The sequence below is a fragment of the Castor canadensis genome, chromosome 3, assembly GCF_047511655.1.
Source record: "Castor canadensis chromosome 3, mCasCan1.hap1v2, whole genome shotgun sequence".
NCBI classification, from domain to species: domain Eukaryota; kingdom Metazoa; phylum Chordata; class Mammalia; order Rodentia; family Castoridae; genus Castor; species Castor canadensis.
This window is the reverse complement of record NC_133388.1, coordinates 45,330,820-45,342,080: the sequence shown is the minus strand read 5'-3', so window position 1 is coordinate 45,342,080 and position 11,261 is coordinate 45,330,820.

Below are 11,261 nucleotides of genomic sequence, written 5' to 3'. Positions count from 1 at the left end.
TGCTATACTGTTTTATTTTAACATTTAACATGGCCTGAATGTTTCTATATGGTGTATTCATTTTTTCATAAACTTTAATTCAAAAACCTTAAAATCTTTTAATAAAATCTCTCCAATAACATCTTATCCCTTGCTTTCAAATATCCTTTCTGTATATGTGAAAGAAACAGTGCTCACCTCACTCTTCCTGGAAATACTCACAAGAAGATCAATGACAAGTGATCCGAGTGACTACAGGACAGCATTCCCTAAACCTGACTCATGCATTTCTTTTCAGTGAATTGACTGCTGAAGACTCACTCACCCAACAGAACTTCTGGTTCCCAGTGTCTTCAGGTATCTGAACTAAGGCCACAAGGTGATGGAGGAAATTCTTGATAATGTGATCAAAATTTCATTTTATTCTCTTGCTGCTCAGGAATGATATGCAGTGCTTATAAGGAGATGAATAATGAATATGCATCAGTTGAAACATGAACTTCCTCTACTTCTCACTTAATTTCCAACTGAATCATATAGGAGCATAGCAGACTGACAATATGAAAGCAATCTCTTTAGAAATGACGGCAATTAGTTTAAATGTGCCAGTTAGGATTTATTATTATCATTGGTGGTGCTGCTGGTGATGGTGAACACAGTAGTGATCATCATCGTCCATTTACTTAGTATGTGGACTAGCTGGGCGCCTGTGGCTCAGACCTGTAATCCCAGCTACTCAGGAGGCAGAGATCAGGACTGTGGTTCAAAGCCAGCCCAGGAAAATAGTTCCACGAGACCCTATCTCAAAAAGCCCTTCACAAAAAAGGGCTGGTAGAGTGGCTCAAGGTGTAGGCCCTGAGTTCAAGCCCCAGTACCACACACACACACACACACACAAAGTGGACTAGTTCACTCCTGTAGTGTTAAAAGAACTGTTTTTTTGAACTAATGTCCAGTTAATGAGTGTATAAGATTTTGAGTTAGCCTTTTTTTGTGGCAATGTAATATTGTTAAGGTAGAGTTTTGTGCCTCTAATCCCAGCAACTCATGACTGAGAGATTAGGAGGATTCTGGTTCTAGGCCAGCCCAGACAAAAAGTGAGCAAGACTCCCTGACAACAAAAAAAAGCTGAGTATGGCATATTTCTGTAATGTCTACTCCGGGGGAGGTGTAGGTAGGAAGATCACCATCTAGATTGGCTCTGGCAAAAGAAAGATGCTATCTAAAAACAAACTAAAGCAAAAAGGGCTGGGAGCATGGCTGAAGTGGAAAAGCCCTGGTGCAAGGCCCGGAGCTCAAACCTTCAGTACCAACCACAACAAAAAAAAAGATAGGGTTTTGTATTACATCTCAGTTCAGTTCTCCAGTTTATGGTTTCATGATTGAATTGTAAGCTAGTAAGACAATATTATATCTTGTCTCATGTAGGAAAACTTTCCCATGTCATTAAAAATTCTTTGTAATGATCAGTTTTAATGAGGGCATAATATTCTATTGACAGAATTTGTTATACTGTTCCCAAATAATAGTAATTTTAAGTTGTTTAAAGCTTTTCATTATTAAGATAATGTCAAGCCATGCCTTCCCTTGAGCTTACATTCTCCTCAAGGGATCCCATGTTTCTCCATTTCATTCATGGTTAAGTCTGTTCTTTCATTCATTTGTCAAACCAATCCAGTTTGGATTCCTCCCAAATAAAGAGTTTTATTAAGGCCACCATTGACCTCTACATTATCCAACCATTTGCCCACCTTATGTCCTCATCTTACTTGCTCTCTAAGTAGCATTGGCATATTTGAGCACTCCCTCCTGAATCTCCTGCTGTGTTTTATTTGGGGATTTTTTTCCTACCATATTCTCTCTGTTTCCTTCCAACCTTGCTGGCTACTCTTTCTCAATCACCTTTGCTGCCTTTCCTCTTCTACCTGACCACTAAATTCTAGAATTTCTCAACCATTGGTTCTAGGCCTCTTCCTTTTCTTCTACATTTACCATAGGCAGTCTCATCTGTCTCTAATACTTAAAATATTATCAATAAACTGATTATATTCAATTACATGCACCAAAACCAACCACTCTTCCTATGTTACACTGAACCTGTATGTCTAACTTACTTAATATGTCTACCTGTACATTCAGCACTGACCTTACTGAATTTTCTCTGAAATTCACTTTCATACTTCCAAGTTTTAATAGTGCATAGTAATTCTTATCAATCATCTCATGGAAAACTAGAAAGGCTGGCCCAAACAATATTTTAAATTTTTCAACAGAGAGTGTTAGATCACCAAGATGCAAGGCAGAATGAACTTCGAGACCTGAGCTCAACATGCAGGTTTGCTTTGCTCTAGGGCCACATAGCAGTTCAGGAAACACTGGTTGAGAGTCTGAAAAGCTAAGTAATGTTTTTCATAGCTATGTTAATGAGTTCAAGGGACAAAAATTGGAGTTCAGGGCTCCCCATGGAAGTGGTGGTGTCGGGGAGAAGGGCCCTAATAACTCACCACACATTGGGTTGGAACCCTAGGGACTGCATTCCAATTCAAAGGTGAATTAAAAAATAGATTCAGTTTGAATCTTTTCACTTGCCAAGCCGGACTGGATTCCTACTGCACCTAGTCATTAGTCTGAGCAATTATAAATCCTCTCTAGATCTACCTCTTAAGTTATTCTTAAAATTTTACATCTAATGTTGGACAGTCCATTTAAATAAGTCATCTTCTGTAGTTCAAATCTGGCCCATGTTTTAAAGGCTTGTCCCCCTGAGTGGCACTACTGAGAGGAAGAGGAACCTTTTAATGGGCGGATCCTAGTGGGAGGTTTTAGGTCTTTGGGAGCATGCCCTCACAGGGGCTAGTGCCGCCTCTCTCCCATTCTCTGTCTGTCTCTCTCTCATTCTCTGTCTGTCCGTCTCTCTCTCCTTTGCCACTCAGTCCTAAGACAAACTGCTTGGTCTGCCACAGTCTCCTACAATGGTATGCCAAAAACAGCAATGGACTTATTTGGTAATGGAACTGAAACCTCCAAAACAGTCAAAAATAAAACTTTGCTCTTTCTAAGTTGATTATCTCAGTTATAGTAATGGAAAGCTGACTAACACAGCAACGAAGGAAACAAGACAACATGTTTCAAACACAGGGGAAACAGACTCATAAGGACCTGGATAATGGTCCCCTAAGTACAGGCTCTGAAATGTTGATTTGTAGTAAGCAATAAGGAAGAATCAATTAGCAAATCCCAAAGTGAAAAATGCACTTATCAAACTTAAGAATTCAGTGAATGGATTTCTTTTGCAGTTCTGGAGATTGAACCTTGGACCTTGGGCATGTTAACAAGTGTTCTACCAAGCTTCAAGGTTTTAAGTAGCATCAAGCCACCCAAGACATAAGCACAATAAATTTAAAAAATCAATACATTAAGAAAAAAATAAACACAAAAAGTAAATCATAAAAACACCCAGAAAGGCATAAAAGATTTTACTTTAAAGGAGCAACAATTTTATTAAGCAGATGCCTATCAGCTCATCAGAAACTATGGCAACCAGAAGACAATTGAATGATATTCTCAAGTTGCTGAAAGAAAACAACTCTAAGTGTAGCATTTATACCCAGCCTTTTCCATAAAACAACTTAAGAATGAAGGTAAAGACACTTCACAAACATGTTGTGCATACCTGTAATTCCAGCACTCATGAGGGGAGCCCAGAGGATAATGCATTCCAGGCCAGCCTGGGCTACATAGTGTGTTCAAGACCAGTCTGTGGCATGTAGTAAAACCCTGTCTCAAAAAAAAAGAAAAAGAAAAGGAAAACACAGTTCAACAGCAGGCTCTCCCTAAAAGAAATAAAATAGTAAAGGATATTCTTCAGAGGAAAATGACCCTCCAAAAAAGCTCCAGGTAAAGGAAGGAATTAGCAGTATAAAAAATAAATATATAATTAAATCTAAGTGAATATCAACTATATAAAGTGGTTTTGGAAGCTGCAATAAATTTAATGTTAAAGTGTTGACAATAATAGTGTAAGTTTGGTGCAGAAGTTCAAAAGTCTTGTATTATCCAGAAAGAAGTTAAAATTCCCAAGTTAAATTAGACTTTATAGTGACATCTGTAGGTTACCTCTGAAAGAATAGCAAAGCAAACAAGAAAATAACTACAAAGCAAAAAGAGGGAACAAGTGGAAAATAATTAGGAGTTAAATAACACAAAACATGACCAATAGAAAGCAAATAGTAGATTAAGAGATTTAAACCTGAATATCAGTTACTACTTAGGTGTGAGTGGACTAGATGCTCCAATTAAATGCAAAGGTTGTTGCACTGAAATGAAATAAACAAAACCCACAAAGTACTCTTCGTAGGAAACATAACTATAGGAATAGCAAAGGTTGAAATAAAAAAAGAATGGAAAAGGTTAATGTATGAAGTTCAAGAAGTTAATTAAAGGGATGGGAGGGAGATTTTGCAGACAGCAGTATTACACAATATAGAACTTAAAGTAAAGGCATTATGGAATAAGGAGTCACAACCAGAAGCGGACAACAGTTGTAATTGTTTATGATCTGATAGCATAGCTTCAAATTTTGTAACAAAAACAAACAACTAAAAAGACAAAGAAAAATCTGCAATCACAGTGAGAGATTTTAATATACTTTTTCATTAATTGATAGGACAGCAAATATATGCAAAAGTAAGTAAACATATTAAGCCCTAAAGAAGATTTAAAACCCAACTGGTATATATAAAGCATCATACCTAACAGCAGCAAAATATCATTTTCAAATGTATATGAAATATTTATAAAAAATTATTATATTCTACACTATAAGGACAGAGTATATTCTTTGGTTATCTGCCATTCAGCTAAAACTCAACAATAAAAAATAGAAAATATAAACTTACAAATTAAGAACTACACTTCCACATAACAAAGGGATCAAATAATTGCAGTGAAATTAGAGTACTCTTGAATTGAGTAATGAAAATGCTATCCGGAAAAACATGGGGAACATCTAAAGTCATGCTTAGAAGGAAATTTATATCTTAAATGAGCATATTTCATAAAATGAAGATGCATCTTAAAAATTTCTAAGAAGAATAGCAAATTCAATTCTGAAGTGAAAAAAATAACATAATATGGATAAGAACAAAATTTAACAGAATAGAAAATGAAAATAAAGTAGATCAACTAAACTAGTGTTCTCTGCCCTATCATTAGTCATTGATAATATAAATTGTACAGATTTTGAAAAAACAAAATGGAGATTTTTCAAAAATGTTAAAAGCAGGATTATTATACAACATCCAGCAATTCTACTTGTGGGGTTTGTTATAACAAAACTACTTGAGGCTGGGTACTGTATAGAATAAGAACATTGTCTAGCTCATGGTTTTGGAGGTTGAAAGTCCAAGATCAGCAGCCTCATATGTTCATGCTCTAGAGAGTACTTAGAGAACACTTGGCGCTACAGCTCTTAACTGTGTTGGCATAATGAACGTGGACGTGAAGCTGACTTTTCTGTCTTGGTCTGCTGACTGAAGAGCTGAAGAAAGAGCATGTTCCCTATTTTGCTACGGTATTTTCTAGTTGATTCTTACCTACCATAGAATAAAACCACACAGATGAAATTTTGAAGATCGTTTTAATTTTCATAAGCATCTTCTATCTGGCATGGACTGGAATAATGGAGTACATACTATCCACAAGCCTTAAACACCATCAGGCACAATACCCAAAAAACATTGGGGCCAATGATGAGCAGAGCACAGCTGTCCAGTTCCAACCTCCACTCTTCAATCCTATCAATTCCCTTCTTTCAGTGTTCAGGAAAAGGGGCAATTTTCCCACAAATGGCTTCAACTACCATGCCACAAAACATATGCTTTATTTTCTTGCATTCTAGAATCAATCCAATCTTTTTGTTTTTTCAGATGGTGTGGGGTATTCAATAAATCTAAGTGCCATTGTCATCACTAGTCATGCAAGACCCCTACTTGTTTATTACCTTCTACCCCCATGGGGCACCCCTTTCCCTTCCCATCCCAAGCAACCGCTACAACACCACTGCAATAAACCTGCTGGGTATCCTGTTGCTGTATGTTTTCTAACACAATGAGCACTATCTTCTATGTATATATACTTAATAAAGGTAGACAGTATTGTGTTACAGTTCATGTTTCTAGAACACATCCAAGTGTGTATATTTATTTCATTGTTTCTGCCTGTTGTACATCATGGTGCACCTCCACCACTTGTCACATTCCCCCTTTCCCACCAATTGCACTGGGGTGGCCTCCGGTGTCCCCAAAAAGTATTCCACAGTTACTTTATGTGTGTTACTTTGACTCCAGATAAGCAAGGACCATGATTTTCTTCTGTTTCTCTTCTTGATTCCCTATTAATCCCTGTGGATATTATCTGCTGGACAATGCTAATCTCTAAAGGAAAATTAATTGTAATAACAGTAAGGAATTGCAGCGAAGTCTTCTTCAGCTGAATTTAGTCCTGGCTTCAACCCTCCCTAGCTTGGAACCTTGGAAAGTTTCACCTAATTATCATGGGCTCCCCTTTCTTCATGTATAAAGGTAGAAATTACCACCTACCTTAGCGGTAGTGGAGGAATAAGTGAGATAACTAATACTGGGCACCAGTACAGCAAATGTCAGGCTCTAGTGTTAATAAGTGATGGCTGCCATGATGTCCTACTTAGAGCTTCAAATTGCAGTCATTTCTACCTGTCCACTCCTCTAAGAGAGTGTAAGCATCTGGGAGTTTGGATCATTGCAAATACTTCTTTATATTTCCTCATTACACAGCAACTTATTTTTGCAAAATATCCCATACAGTTTTGTTGTTATGGTTTGAATGTTTCTATTCCTTCCAGAATTTTTTAAAAAATTTAATCCCCAATGCAACCCTAGTAACAGGCACGCACTTCAGTAGGTGACCAAGTCATGAATGGGATTAGGAATCTTTGTAAAAAGGCTTCGTGATGAGAGATGCTCCTCTTGTCCTTCATTCCCTTCTACTATGTGAGGACACAGTGTTCTCCCCTCTGGAGGACACACTAAGAAGCACCATCTTGGAGTCAGAAATAAGCCCTACCAGACACCTGTGTGCTGGTACCTTGACTTTGGACTTCGCAGCATTCAGAACTGTGAGAAACACATTTCTATTGTTTATCACTTCCCCTGCTGTGCTATTTTGTCATAGAAGCACAGGTGGGCTGAGACATGTTAAGTAGATTGCTATTGGACTTTGTCACCCTAGACTCTAAGCACACAAGTGAAAGGATTATTAAATGTTCTTTTATTCAAGGATGTAGAATGCTTTAATGCCTTTTCAAAGAGTCTCAACAATATTTTATTTATTATTCATTAAATCATTATATACCAAAGGGAAAATTGTATCCAAGGTTAAAATCAAGCTGGGCATAGGGTTCCATGCCTGAAATCCTAGCACTCAGTAGGTAGAAACAGGAAGATCAGGAGTTTCAGGCCAGCCTGGCTGTATAGTGAGACACTGTCTCAAAGAACCAAAGGAAAAAAACCTAAAATCAAAAATTAGTCTTCTGTGTCTAGAGAGGTTGCTGGATTTGTGTCTATAATTCTCCTTTCTGTGGCTTATAAACAACAAGTGCTCCTTTCAGTCTGTTTTCTCTTACAGTCTTTAAAAATAAGAGTGTCTGCATCCTGTAAAGGAGAGACAGTAACGTGCATCAGCCTCCCCTTCCCAGCTGCCCCAGTTTCTGACAACTAAGTCCTTCTGCTTTGAGGAGCTATATCATTGTCACCCACTAGTAAGAATCCTTTCACACCTTGGACAAATTATTAAATTGGAATTAAAATGTCATAGCCAAAATTCTACATCTGCACACAAATTTCACCCTTTGTCTTAGCATCATTTTAATCTCTATGTGGCATAAATACCTTTGGTTCCAGTCTACTCATGCCATTTCTTTTTTTAATTTTTTTTATTATTGTGCTGGGAGGGGGTACATTGTAGCATTTACAAAGGTTCTTACAGAGTATCAAATACATCAAACTCAAATTTCCCCCTCCACTTCTCTCCTGCATTCCCCCTCCCCTTATTCCTGGAACAGTTTCAACAGGTATCATTTTTGCATTTATATGTGTATATACACAGTATTTGCACGTTATTTACCCTCCTACCCCTTTCCCCACCACCTCCCCCCTCCCACTGGTGTGCCAACAGCACCCCCCACCTCGGGTAGAACCTGTTCTGCCCTCCTGTTCTCTGATTTTGTAGAAGAAAAAACATAAAACATAAAATGAGAAACATGACATGTTTGCTAGTTTGAAATAAAGACAGCAACACCGGGAGATTTCTTGGGTTGTTTCCATGCATATGTGTATTACAGCCCCAACTGATTCATCTCTACCAGCCCTCTTCACTCCTCCCTAGTCCTCTTCCCACTGTGGCCCCAGCCAGTTTAAAATTTCTCTATTCATTCCTGTACAGTGAGCACAGCAACCTCATTCAAGTTTTTAGTTTCCTTCTCTTCCCCTATCCCTCCCTTGCACAGCCTTCCCTTAGTGTGACCCGTGTTCCATAACATTACTGCATTTGTTTTAGGTCTATATTCCACTTATGAGGGAGAACATGCAACTTTTGGCCTTCTGAGCCTGACTAACTTCACTTAAGATGATGCTCTCCATCATCCATTTACCTGTGAATGACAAAAGTTCATTCTTCTTTGTGGCTGAGTAAAATTCCATTGTGTATAAATATCACATTTTCTTCATCCATTCGTCGGTAGTGGGGTAGTGTTTCCATAACTTGGCTATTGTGAATAGTGCTGCAATAAACATGGCTGTGCAAGTGTCTTTGGAGTAACCTGGATCACATTCCTTCAGGTATATTCCTAAGAGTGGTGTCGCTGGATTTTATGGCAGATCTATTTTTAGTTTTTTAAGGATCCTCTACTGTTTTCTATAATTGGTTGTACTAGCTTACATTGCCATCAGCAGTGTGTGAGGGTTCCTTTTTCTCCACATTTTGCCAGCATTTGGTGGTGGTGGTGTTCTTGATGGGAGCCATTCTAGCAAGAATGAGGTGGAATCTTTATGTGGTTTTGATTTGCATTTCCTTTATGGCCAGGGATGGTGAGCATTTCTCCATGTGTTTTTTAGCCATTTGGATTTCTTTGTTTGAGAAAGTTCTGTTCAGTTACCAGTTTCTTTAGTGGGTCATTGATTTTGGGAGTTTAGTTTTTTGAGCTCCCTATATATTCTGGTTATCAGTCCCTTGTCTGATGTATAGCTGGCAGAGATTTTCTCCCATTCTGTGGGTGGTCTCTTCAATTTAGAGACCATTTCTTTTGTTGTGCAGAAGCTATTTAATTTAGTTCCATTTGTCCATCCTTTCTCTTAGTTGCTAAGCTGCTGGGGTTCTATTGAGGAAGTCCTTGCCTATGCATATTGCTTCCAGAGTATTCCTTGGTCTTTTCCTGTACTGGCTTCAAGGTTTCAGGTCTGATATTAAGGTCCTTAATGCACTTTGAGTTGATACTTGTACAGGGTGACAAACATGGATCTAGTTTCAGTTTTCTGCATACAGATAACCACTTTCCCCAACAACATTTGTTAAAGAGGCTATCTTCTCTCCATTGTATTTTTTGGCACCTTTGTCAAAAATTAGGTGGGCATAGATGCATGGATTCATATCCAGGTCCTCTATTCTGTTCCACTGTTCTTCATATCTGTTTTTGTGCCAGTACCATGCTGTTTTTATTGCTATTGCTTTGTAATATAGTTTGAAGCCAGGTATTGTGATACCTCCAGCATTGCTCTTTTTGCAGAGTATTGCCTTGACTATTCATGGTCTCTTGTGTTTCCAAATGAACTTTAGGGTAGATTTTTCAATCTCTGTGAGGAATGTCACTGGGATTTGGATGGGAATTGTGTTGAACATGTAGATTGCTTTTGGTAGTATAGCCATTTTTACTATGTTGATTCTACCAATGCATGAGCACAGTAGACCTTTCCACCTTCTGTAGTCTTCTTCAATTTCTTTCTTCAGTGATTTGTAGTTCTCCTTTTAGAGGTCATTTGCATCCTTTGTTAAGATTATTCCTAGGTATTTGATTTTGTTTTGAGTTATGCCATTTCTTGAAATTTGGATTCTGTTATTATTACTCTTATAGATCAGCATATCATATCTATACCAATTTGTCCTAATAAATATAAATAATAGGCAGAGTTGTTAAAATATTTGGGAAATAACTAAAACTATTTATGAACTTTTAGCATATTGTTTAAATATTAAAACCAAGGCAACTTGATAATCCTCAAGGTGTGACTTGCATTTAGGAAGATATGAATTTTACCTCTTTCTATTTTCACTAGGAAAAGCAAAAACATAATAATAAAGATATTAACACAAAGTTCACTGTGGCTTTGTTCTCTGGTTTGGGTAAAGAATGAGGTAATATGTCTCAGAATACTACTGAGAAATGAGATAATGCCACATTCTCCATAAAAAAGTGATAAAGGAATAAATCCGTGTACTAAGTTATTTATTAAACAGGGAGTTGGGAAGAGAGAGCCTTCATTTGGTAAGGACAGGTGTAATCTAAGAGGAGATTTTCTGAGTGATGTTTGTAGTTCAGTCAGATATTCTGTAATCAAAACAAAGTAACTTTGACATATCTGAAAGAACCAACTATATTGTAGTACTCCAATTCTCTAGTCCCCAGTCCTTTCCCTCTTAAAAATTATTCTATAACATAGTCTTTCTCTGCCCTGTTATTAAAAACTTGAAAATGTAAGTTGGAATCAAGATTATGACAAATAGTATTGAGACTCATCAAAAATTTAGAAAAATTATCATATGACATTCATCAGTGCCACTTACAGGTGGCCATTTTCTGTTGTATCACAATAGGAGCTGTACACAGTGTAAAGAAAAGAAAATTTTTTTACCATACAGTTTTGGAGGCTGAGTCCCAGATCAGGTGGCCTAAACTGTCAGCCTGTGGTGGGAGCTCTTGCAGCTAAGTCACAACATGGTGGAGAGATGGAAATGAATCAGCCATGGGCAACAGTACCAAGTACACAGGGTGGCCTTCTTCACGACAACCCACTCTCTCAAGAACTAACTGGGGTCCTGTGAGAAGTATATTAATCCCTTCCAAGGATGATGTCTTCATGACCTAATTACCTTCCACTTGGCACCGCCTCTTAAAAGTTCCACCACTTTTCAACATTGCTACTTGGGTACAAAGCCTTGGATGATGATTCACATCCAAATAGCAAGGTACATGT